The sequence below is a fragment of the Coffea eugenioides genome, chromosome 2, assembly GCF_003713205.1.
Source record: "Coffea eugenioides isolate CCC68of chromosome 2, Ceug_1.0, whole genome shotgun sequence".
Taxonomy (NCBI): Eukaryota; Viridiplantae; Streptophyta; class Magnoliopsida; order Gentianales; family Rubiaceae; genus Coffea; species Coffea eugenioides.
This window is the reverse complement of record NC_040036.1, coordinates 58,517,187-58,528,102: the sequence shown is the minus strand read 5'-3', so window position 1 is coordinate 58,528,102 and position 10,916 is coordinate 58,517,187.

The window sequence follows — 10,916 nt, the reverse complement described above, 5'->3', positions numbered from 1 at the left end:
GAAGTATTCACTCACAAATGAAAAGCTTACAATGAACCTCACACTACTAAGACTACAAATCTTCCTTGGAGAGTGTTTTCTTACTAAAACTACTCTAGATCTTTTGTATCTTCAGTGTGTAAAAGTTATTTGGAGTTTCTAACCATACTCTATTTATAGGAAACCAAGAAAGTGTTTCATTAATACTTCCAACGGATAGAAAGTAGCTGAAGAGTCAACTAGTCGTTGGGAGTGTCGGACGTCCGGTACCCCTGTTTTTTGCGTCTGAAAGCAGGCAGTGAGTTTGAGAAATTTTCTTCAATTCTATCGGACGTCCGGTATTGTCCTGGTGAGCGTCCGACAGCTTTTGTCGAATTTGAAGGATCCTATTGGACGTCTGGTACTTTCGTCCGCTAGCAGACAAAGAGTTTGAAGGATTCTATCAGATGTCCGATGCTTGCATCCGATCGAAGTCAGTGAGTTAGGGGGAATGTCTTATTTCCTTCGGACGTCTGGTGATGGAGTTCTTCATGCGTCCGAAGTTGCTCAATGATTATTGGACGTCCGATCCAAGCGTCCGACAGCTTTCAGCAACCTTTGTCTTCTTTCAATTGCACTTGTTCTTAGAATCAAACTGCTACATAATTGAAAGTATTTCTTTAAGAGATATTAATATTATATATTTGTTTTGTAAACATCAAAAGATAGGACTAAGATTAACAGAGTGGATTCAAATTTCACTTTACTTTTCTCAGGAATCAAGCAAGCTATCAATATGGAATTTTTGGAAGTTTTCTCTCTTTTCTTTCTCTAGAATTTTGGCCAAGGTGAAGGAAATTGAGAAGATAAGAAGATAGGAAATTAATTTGGTCAATGTTGGTTGGATCCTTGACACTTGTCAAGCCAAGATTTGCCTTCTTTGTTTTTTTCTTTCTTTCCTTTCCTTTGGTAAAAAATGGTGGCTTCTTTATAGGATATTTTAGGGGTGATTAGCTGAAATAAAAGCAAGGTAATTAAGGTAATAAAGTAGTGTTCAAATGGTGTACTCACTCGGTAGCAAACGGTACACGTTGATTCGAACCGTTTTTTCTTAACTCGCACGTACTTGTGTTTTTACTTATGATTCACTAGTTTATTATTATTACTTCTAATCACACACTTTTTCTTACCTAATACTCATTCTTATTCACCAAATTTAGTACACATAGCTCACCAAGTGATCACACGGCCAAAATACGTGAAAACCCTAATTTATACTAACTATAAAACTAAAGGTACAACACTTGATTCTATGATTTATTGTAACTATTGAGGGAGTAAATGAGTAATAAAGATATTATAAAGTAATTTAATCAAAATATATATCTCAGTCCATAACTTTTGATGATTACAAAACAATTGGATGCTACTAATATTCTTTGAAGAGATTGTTTCAGGAATTGAAACAAAAACAAGGTCAAAGATTTGAAGCCAAAACAGGATCAAAGTTTGACAAATTGCTGAAATAGCTTTCGGACGCACAAAAGGACTATATCGAACGGCCGACAACCATTGAGTAACTTCGGACGCATGAAGAACTCACACTCGAACGTCCGAAGATAATAAGCCAAGTCTTCTATGATCACTGACCTCGATCGGACACACAATACCTCGGTACCGGATGCCCAACAAACGTTGCGGTACTTCGGACGCAATACACTGAGAGCATCGGACGTCCGAAAGAAATGAAGAAGGATTTGCAAGTTTACATTCGGACGTATACTGTAGAAGGACTGGATGTCCTAAAAATCTCAAGAAAATATCTTGAACTCACTGTCTTCATTTGGACGCAAAAAATCAGAGTACCGGACGTCCGACACCAGTAATGGCTAGTTGACTCTCCAGCTGCCTTCTATCCATTGACAGCATTAATTGAAGAATTTTTTGGTCTCCTATAAATAGAGAATAGTCAACTATTTCAAAATAACTTTTACACATTAAGTCTACATTAGATCTTGAGTGATTCAAGTGTAAGAATACTCCAAAAATAAGATTTGTACTCTTAGTTTTGTAATCTTCATTTAGCTTTTCAAGTGTGATTCAGTTTCTTCAATAGTGTAGCTTTATGAGGGTTATTCGAATGATTGTAAAATTTCCTTGCTTGATCGAGTGACACTTGAGGCAAGGAGGAAGTGATCCTTCCTTTGTACACAAGAGATTGGTTGTAAGTTGATCAATTTGAAAAAGCTTGGTATATAAAGTGATATTCAAACTCAAGTCAAGTTTGAAACTTGGTCTGCCATTCTATCCCTTTACTTACTGTCTTGCAATATATATTATTTATTTCTTCTACTCACAAATTACTTGTGCTAGTCTATTAATTGTTTCTTTGTGAGGTCCTTTAGAAAAAGAAAGCAAGTTCTAAAAAAAGTGACTCATATCTTGGGTAGTTTTTGGATAACCTAATTCACTCCCCTCTTAGGTTGTCTTCGATCCTTACACAAAATAAAAGGGTATTTTAAGAAAATAAGAAGAATTTTGTGAGTCCTCTAATCACACACTTTTTCTTACCTAATACTCATTCTTATCCACCAAATTTAGTACACACAGTTCACCAAGTGATCACACGGCCAAAATACGCGAAAATCCTAATTTACGCTAACTATAGAACTAAAGGTACAACCCTTGATTCTATGATTTATTATAACTATTGAGGGAGCAAATGAGTAGTAAAGATATTATAAAGTGATTTAATCAAAATAAAAGGGTATTTTAAGAGAATACGAAGAATTTTACAAGTCCTCACACTCTCTCCCCCTTAAGAAAATTTCGTCCTTGAAATTTTTACCTTCCATCTCCTCAGATGACTCCGGAATCTATTGCTTGTCCAAGGCATATACCCATGGTGGTACTTTTGGTCGGCTCCCTCTTTCAGTAGCTTGTTTCGGTTTGGTTCTATCCACTTGTTGAATACTATTCCCTCGTGGCTGTTTTTTCGGGCAGTTGCTAATTTGATGATTGCTACTTCCACAAATCAAACACTTTCGCCCCTTTCTCCAACAACCCTCCTCAGTGTGATTTGTCTTTCCACAATATCCACAGGCCAAGCAAGAAGCCATTTTTTGGCCTTCTCGAGAAATTTTCTCTTGTCCCATTTGACTTTCTTTTGTAGATCCTTCATCTAGTGCTCCTAGTGTCCATGATGGGTGAGGTAAATGGTTCACTTTTTGTACTTTGGAAGGCATTACCTTTTCTCTAGGTTCCTTATGTATACTACTAGATGTACCCCTTTTTCATGTTTGGAAAGCTTTTACTTTTGCCTTCGCATTCTCAAGAACTTCTGTAAAAGTATTAAATTGAATATCTACTAAAGTTTATGAATTTTCAAATTTAATCCTTGTATAAACCGTCTCACTTTCCTTCGCTCCGTAACCACTAATTTGGAAGCAAATTTAGACAGTTTAGTGAATTGCGTTTCATATTCGGCCACACTCTGGGTTCCCTGACGCAACCTAATAAACTCTGTTATTCTTGGTTTTGATGATCACAAAGTACTTTGAAATGTTTATCTAACTCTCTTCAAATATAAGTGTTTTTTTACCTATCAAAGAATCAGGTACGAATATGTCAAGAAATGAAAATCAACCAAAAAAAGAAGCAAAAACAGGTCACTCATGTCGGACGTCCGAAGGAATCTGTTGGACGTCTGAAAGGATAAAGAACATCAAGAAGGAAGCTCTGTCGGACGCTCATAAGGAAGCGTCGGACGTTCGGAAGGATCGGACGCACGCCTCGGACGCACATCAACCGCATCGGACGTCCGAAAAATTCCAAGAAGACTTGCCAACTCTCTGACGACGATCGGACGCTGATGCTGTCAGACGATAAAAACGCATCGGACGTCCGAACTACAACTTGGCTGTTTTCGGACGATAGGTTCGGACGATGATTTGGTCGTCGGACGTCCGACAGCCCCAACGGCTAGCTGACTCTTCATCTGCCTTCTATCCGTTGGAAGCATTAATGAAACCCATTTTTGGTCCTCTTCAAATACAAACTGTTCTGAACCAAGAAGGGACTTTTGCACACTTTGTTTACAATTTTGCTTTAGTTTCTCTTTTTGAACCCAAAAATATCAATGATGCTTTAAAGGAGGAAAACTGGATTTTGGCAATGCAAGAGGAACTTAATCAATTTGAGAGAAATAAGGTTTGGACACTTGTTGATAGACCTCAAAATCAACCTATCATTGGCACGAAGTGGATATTTAGAAATATGTTGGATGATAAAGGTGTTGTTGTAAGAAATAAAGCCAGATTAGTTGCTAAAGGATATGCACAAGAAGAAGGAATTGATTTTGATGAAACATTTGCTCCCGTAGCTAGATTAGAATCTATTAGAATGCTTCTTGCTTTTGCTTGCTTCAAAGGTTTCAAATTGTTTCAAATGGACGTTAAAAGTGCCTTTTTAAATGGTTTTATTGATCAAGAAGTATATGTGGATCAACCCCCCGGTTTTAAAAATACAAAATTTCCAAGTCATGTGTTTAAACTATCTAAAGCATTATATGGTTTAAAACAGGCTCCAAGAGCTTGGTATGAAAGATTAAGTGGTTTCTTGATTGAAAATGGTTTCAAAAGAGGTATTGTGGACACCATCTAAGCAAGTGTTAAATGATCTTCTTATTGTGCAAATATATGTAGATGATATTATTTTTGGTGCTACTAATGAGTATCTATGCAAGGATTTTTCCATCACTATACAAAGTGAATTTGAAATGAGTATGATGGGAGAATTAAATTTCTTCCTTGGACTTCAAATACATCAAGCCCTTGAGGGGATTTTTATAAATCAAGCAAAATATACAAAGGAATTGCTGAAAAGGTTTGGCATGGAGGACTCAAAGCAAGTTGGAACTCCAATGTGCACTTCTACAAAACTTGACAAAGATGAAGAAGGTAATCATGTGGATGAAAAGCACTATAGAGGTATGATCGGAAGCCTACTCTATTTAATCGCAAGTAGACCTGATATTATGTTTGCTGTTTGCTTGTGTGCTAGATTTCAATCTTGTCCAAAAGAATCACATTTAAATGCTGTTAAAAGAATTTTTAGGTATTTGAAAGGTACATTAGACTATGGTCTTTGGTATGCTAGATCTTGTGAATTTGCTCTATATGGATATTCGGATGCGGATTTTGGTGGTTGTCGTGTGGACAGAAAAAGTACTAGTGGAACTTGTCACTTTCTTGGTAATTGCTTAGTTTCTTGGTTTAGCAAAAAGTAAAAAGCAATCTCTTTGTCTACAACCGAAGCGGAATATATTGCCGCTAGTGCATGTTGTGCTCAACTTTTATGGATGAAGCACCTATATTCTGTGATAATACTAGTGCTATAAATTTGACCAAAAATCCTATTCAGCATTCTAGGACAAAACATATAGATATAAAGCACCACTTTATTCGCGATCTTGTTCAAAAAGGTGAAATTTGTGTAAATTGTGTTTGTTCTAAAGATCAATTTGCTGATATTTTTACAAAAGCTTTGCCATTAGATCAGTTCATTCATCTAAGATCAAAATTAGGGATAATCGAAAAATCATCTTAAAATTTTTCATAGCCTTCGGACGTCCGAAAAAAGATGAACGGACGTCCGATGATGTTCTTCAGCTATTTTCCAGAATGCACCTGTTCGGACGAAACTGTCGGACGTACGACTTCGTTCGGCCGTCCGACAGTGCAACGGTTCACTTTTTAAAGTAACTTTCTTCCTCATTTGCTTCAAACTCTTCTTCTTCTATTTCCTCTCGGACGAAAACTCTCTCGTCTCTCACTCTCAAATTCATACCATTCTGAAGCTCTCATTCCCAAATTGACTCAACCAAAACTTTTCCTGATCGATTGCGACTCGTTTCTCCTGATCATTTCACCGAATCGCATAACATTTCGCAAATTTCCAAATTTCCCTCAAAACCCTATTTTCTCATAACCGCTCTGTCAAATCTTCTTCAAAGTCTTTTTGTCCCAAAATTTCTGTGTGATTCACTTCCATACTACTGTGTACATCATTTGCATCCTTCATTTCACACATTTCGCACAATGGTGAATCTAAGAGGAGGGAAGGTCACTGCCGGACGCAAGCATCCACTCAGGGATGAGGATGATGATCTTCCTACGGTCAAACGATCATCCAAACGCTTCAAGAGGGGAGCTGTAAAGGGTCAAATGTCACAGCCTACACCACAACCCACTCCTCAGCCTGAATCTGGACAGGGAACCTCATCTCAACCGCCTCCAAAATCAATCACAGTCCCTACATTCTTTGATGATGCTGCAAAAGACAAACACTCCTGGATATCCCAGAAAGGTGTCATCCCTCAACGCACTGTCAATTCTTCTGAATTCGCCAAATAGGTTTAGAATCCATTCTGAGTCTGTTTTCTTTCCAGAAATGGTCACATCTCATTTCTATGCCCAATGTTTATTACTCTGAAATGCTGTATCAATTCTTTGTAACTCTTAGGAAAGGCACTGATCACACTGAAATCATGTCCAGGGTAAATGGGGTAGACTTAGTTTTTGATCCTGAAACTGTGAATGCCATCTTAAATACCACTATTGAACGTGGATGCAAGAGTAAAATTACAAATTTCTTTTCCTATGAAGAGCACCCTACTGCTGATAATCATTTTGATGGGGCTAAGATGTTGACTTATTTTAAAAGAAGTTTTTCTTCCCCTGCTGATGCTAAACTGAATGATCTTGCCCCTGTGAATCTAATTGCCTTTTCAATCATTTCAAACCTGCTTGTGCCTACTGATGGCCATAGAACAGATGCAAACAAAATGGAGTTGTATCTCTTTTACTGTTTTCGAGAAAAGATTCGTATTGATTTTGGTTTTGTCATGTGCAAGTTTTTACTTCGCTATGCCACTGATTCTCGCAAAAAATTATCTTATGGAAAATTTCTTCAAAAGATTTTTGAGTTTTACAAAGTACCAATTCTAGGTGTTTGTCCCAAAGAAGCATCTTCTTATGCCTTTACCAAAGGATATTTTGAAAGGAAAAATCTTGTCTTTAAGGATAATTTATGGGCTTATAAGGGGGCATCATCTAGTGAACATATGTCTAAGGCTGCACATGATCCTTCATCTGTTGCACTCACTCCCATTCATCCCAGAAAGTCTGCCACTAAGGCATCTTCCTCCTCCAATGATGAAGTGATTGAGCTCCTTCGTGAACTCAAACAACATGTTCTTCTTCTGGAACATGGTCTAATGCTCACCATGTCCTCTGAGCAACAAACAGCCTACCTAGACAAAAAGAACCTTCTTTTTCCCCCACCTGTGGTTGAGGAAGTTTCCCATGGCAAAGAGCCACACCCCACTGATCCAAGTTCATCAATTCCAGACCCGAGCTCATCAACTCCCGTGACTCCTCATGGCCCTTCCACATCAGATAAAGGCAAGGCACAAGTTGAAGAAGCTGCTGAAGATGATGAAGAAACTGAAGAGGAGGACCTCTCCCAATATCAGCTCTCTCGAAGGACACCTGGATCCACCTAGTTCACCATTTAGGATCACATAGGGTCATTTGCATTTTGTTTGACTATTTCATGTGTTTCTAGTGTTCAACAATGGATATGTAGATGTAATGCTTATGTTTATGTTATGTTCGTTTAAGTACTTTTTGATGGATGATTATGGCTGTAATGGTTATGGATATGTGGATGGATGTTTAAGTATTTTGAATGATGAATGTGTGGATGTGATGAATGTTTTTGTTATTGATTCTCTGTGATATATGTGATTGATTGGCCTTTTGTGATGACAAAAAGGGGGAGAGGACTGGATTGGATTGATTGATGATTTAATTGAAATTGAATTGGCTGATGGATTGAATTGGTAAAATGTTAGATGTTGGCTGCTTAATTGTTATGTTTTTGGATAATTGATTAATTCGGTTGGGTAGCCAAGTGAGGGGGAGTTTTTCAACTTTTTGCTCTATGATCCACTAAGTGAGGGGGAGTTTTTGTCAATTGAGAAAGGGGGAGCTTATATTGCAATCATCAAATCTCATTTCAAACCATTGTTTTGTCATCATCAAAAAGGGGGAGAATGTTATTCTTGGTTTTGATGATCACAAAGTACTTTGAAATGTTTATCTAACTCTCTTCAAATATAAGTGTTTTTTTGCCTATCAAAGAATCAGGTACGAATATGTCAAGAAATGAAAATCAACCAAAAGAAGAAGCAAAAACAGGTCACTCATGTCGGACGTCCGAAGGAATCTGTTGGACGTCCGAAAGGATAAATAACATCAAGAAGGAAGCTCTGTCGGACGCTCATAAGGAAGCATCGGACGTCCGGAAGGATCGGACGCACGCCTCGGACGCACATCAACCGCATCGGACGTCCGAAAAATTCCAAGAAGACTTGCCAACTCTCTGACGATGATCGGACGCTGATGCTGTCGGACGATAAAAACGCATCGGACGTCCGAACTACAACTTGGCTGTTTTCGGACGATAGGTTCGGACGATGATTTGGTCGTCGGACGTCCGACAGCCCCAACGGCTAGCTGACTCTTCATCTGCCTTCTATCCGTTGGAAGCATTAATGAAGCCCATTTTTGGTCCTCTTCAAATACAAACTGTTCTGAACCAAGAAGGGGCTTTTGCACACTTTGTTTACAAGATCTCAAGAGATATTTTAGCTAGAAAATAGTCTCCAAAGCTAGATTTGTTCTCCAAGTGGTGTGAATTTCTTGTGAAGCATTTCTCTTGTGGTTGAAAGTTTCATTAGTGTAGCTTTGTTGAGGGTTATCTGAGTGATTGTAAAACTTTTTAGCTTGACTAAGTGAGGCTTAGGGCAAGGAGGAAGTGCTCCCTCCATTGTACATCTAATTGATCATCTTTCATCAAAGTGAAGTTGCTCAACCTAGTGATTGGTCTTCAAGTTTGAGAAAAGCTTGGTAGACAATCGGTTTGATATTCTATCTTATTCTTTTTGTTTAATAAAATTCTCATTGCTTATCTATACTTGTTTTTCTAATCATCTTTGCTCTCTTCTTCTAATCTACTTGGTTGATCATTACTAGAAAAGAAGGTAAATTTTTATTAAAGAAAAAGTGCATAAATTTGATTAAGATTTTAATCAACCTAATTCACCCCTCCTCTTAGGTTATTTTTGGGCCTTACAAACTCATCCTCTCTCTTTTCTTGGACCAAAGGTGGGAGGTATTTCTCATTAGATTTCCTTATAAAGTTTACCCACGTCCATGGAGTCTGTTCTCTTTCCCATTTTGAGCTAATAACATTCCACCATGCCCTAGCCGGTCCTTCAAATTGAAAGACAGCAAAAGCCACCTGTCTTTCCTCTGTATAATTCAAGGCTACAAAAATATTTATCATTGCCTCCAACCAGTTTTCAGCTACTTCTGGGTCAGACCCTCCAAGAAATTTCGGTGGAGAAAAGGCCTTGTCCTTTCCTATCTCAGGGTTCCTAGGCTGATTCACAGGAGCTCGGCCTTGTTGCTCCACCAATTGCCTTAAAATATTAGCCATTTGTTGTATTGCCGTTGCTACTTGATCCCCTGCTTCGACCCTTGGTCCACGATCTTGCTCAGCTGCTATTTCTCTTTCATTCCTTGGTTCTTGTGATTGCCTAGCCCCACGGCCACAACTAGTTCCACATCTACGACTACGTCTCCCCTCCATACCCTTTTCTTTTTTTTTTTTTCAAAAGATGATATAGTACGTAAACAAAATAGATTGGCTAAAGCGGCAAGATAAAGACAATTTTAAGCAATAAAACCAAGGATAAGGAAACATGCTTAGCATATTTGTGATACCCTAACTTTTAGGATACTATTGTTGTTTAGTCTCCAAGAGGATATTGCGATTTTTTTTTATTTAAGACATTGTTTTGTTTTAAAAACGAGAAACCCTAAATTCTAAAAACCCTAAAGTCTAATAAAAAACCTTAGTTTACTTGTGACTAACCGATTTTCTTAAATCTCTCATTTTGAATCGAAACCCTAATTGTAATCTCTAGAATTGTAAAATCCCTCATATTTTCTTAAAATTCTTTTTTATTTGAAATTTATTCCCTTAAAATAGCTATATGACTCATTTACATTCCCAATGTTTAGAATAAAGAATAGAATTAAGAGTTTTCCCTTTTGCATTCATCGTTAGGGTAAACTAAGATTTTTATGCCTATCCGTAGTGTGACTATCTGGTACGGAGAGTGGATCAAATTTGGTAATTAAGAGTAAGTTTTAGATGATATTAAGTGTGTGATTAGAAGTTATAATAATAAGTTAGTGAATTATAAGTGAAAACCCTAGTATACACGATTTAAGGAAAATCAGCTCGAACCGACGGGTACCGTTCACTACCGATTGAACCACCATTTGACCACCATTTTTATCAAGTTAATCTCATTGATATTAGAGCTTAAATATCAGCTCTAAAGCTGATCAAGAGGGCCGAAATATTTGACCCAAAAATCCAAGGAAAAGAAAAAAATTTGAGGAAGATCTTGGAGTGACACTTGGCAAACATCTAACTATCTTTGACCCAACCTAAGACCAACCTTCTTAACCTTCCTTAGCCTTCATTCTTTTTCATTTCTCATACCTCTTGGCCGAAACTTGAGGGAGCAAAAAGAGAGAAGAAACTCCATTTGTATCTTAGAGTTTAGCTTCATTTGAATGAAAATCAAGAAACTAAACTGATTAAATCTTCCTTTGAGTACTTAGGTAGTTGTGTGTTGGTAAAAGTTTGGAAGAGAAAGTTAGGGTTACTCATGAAAACAGCTTTAGTAAGGTTATAATTCTGGTTTACCATTTTCTTACTTTTACTCTTGCTTAAGTTGGTATAGCACCTTAAATTTTTGGTTAATGATAGTTATTTCAATGGTTTGGATGGATATGGTGCATGTTCTTGAGTTAGGG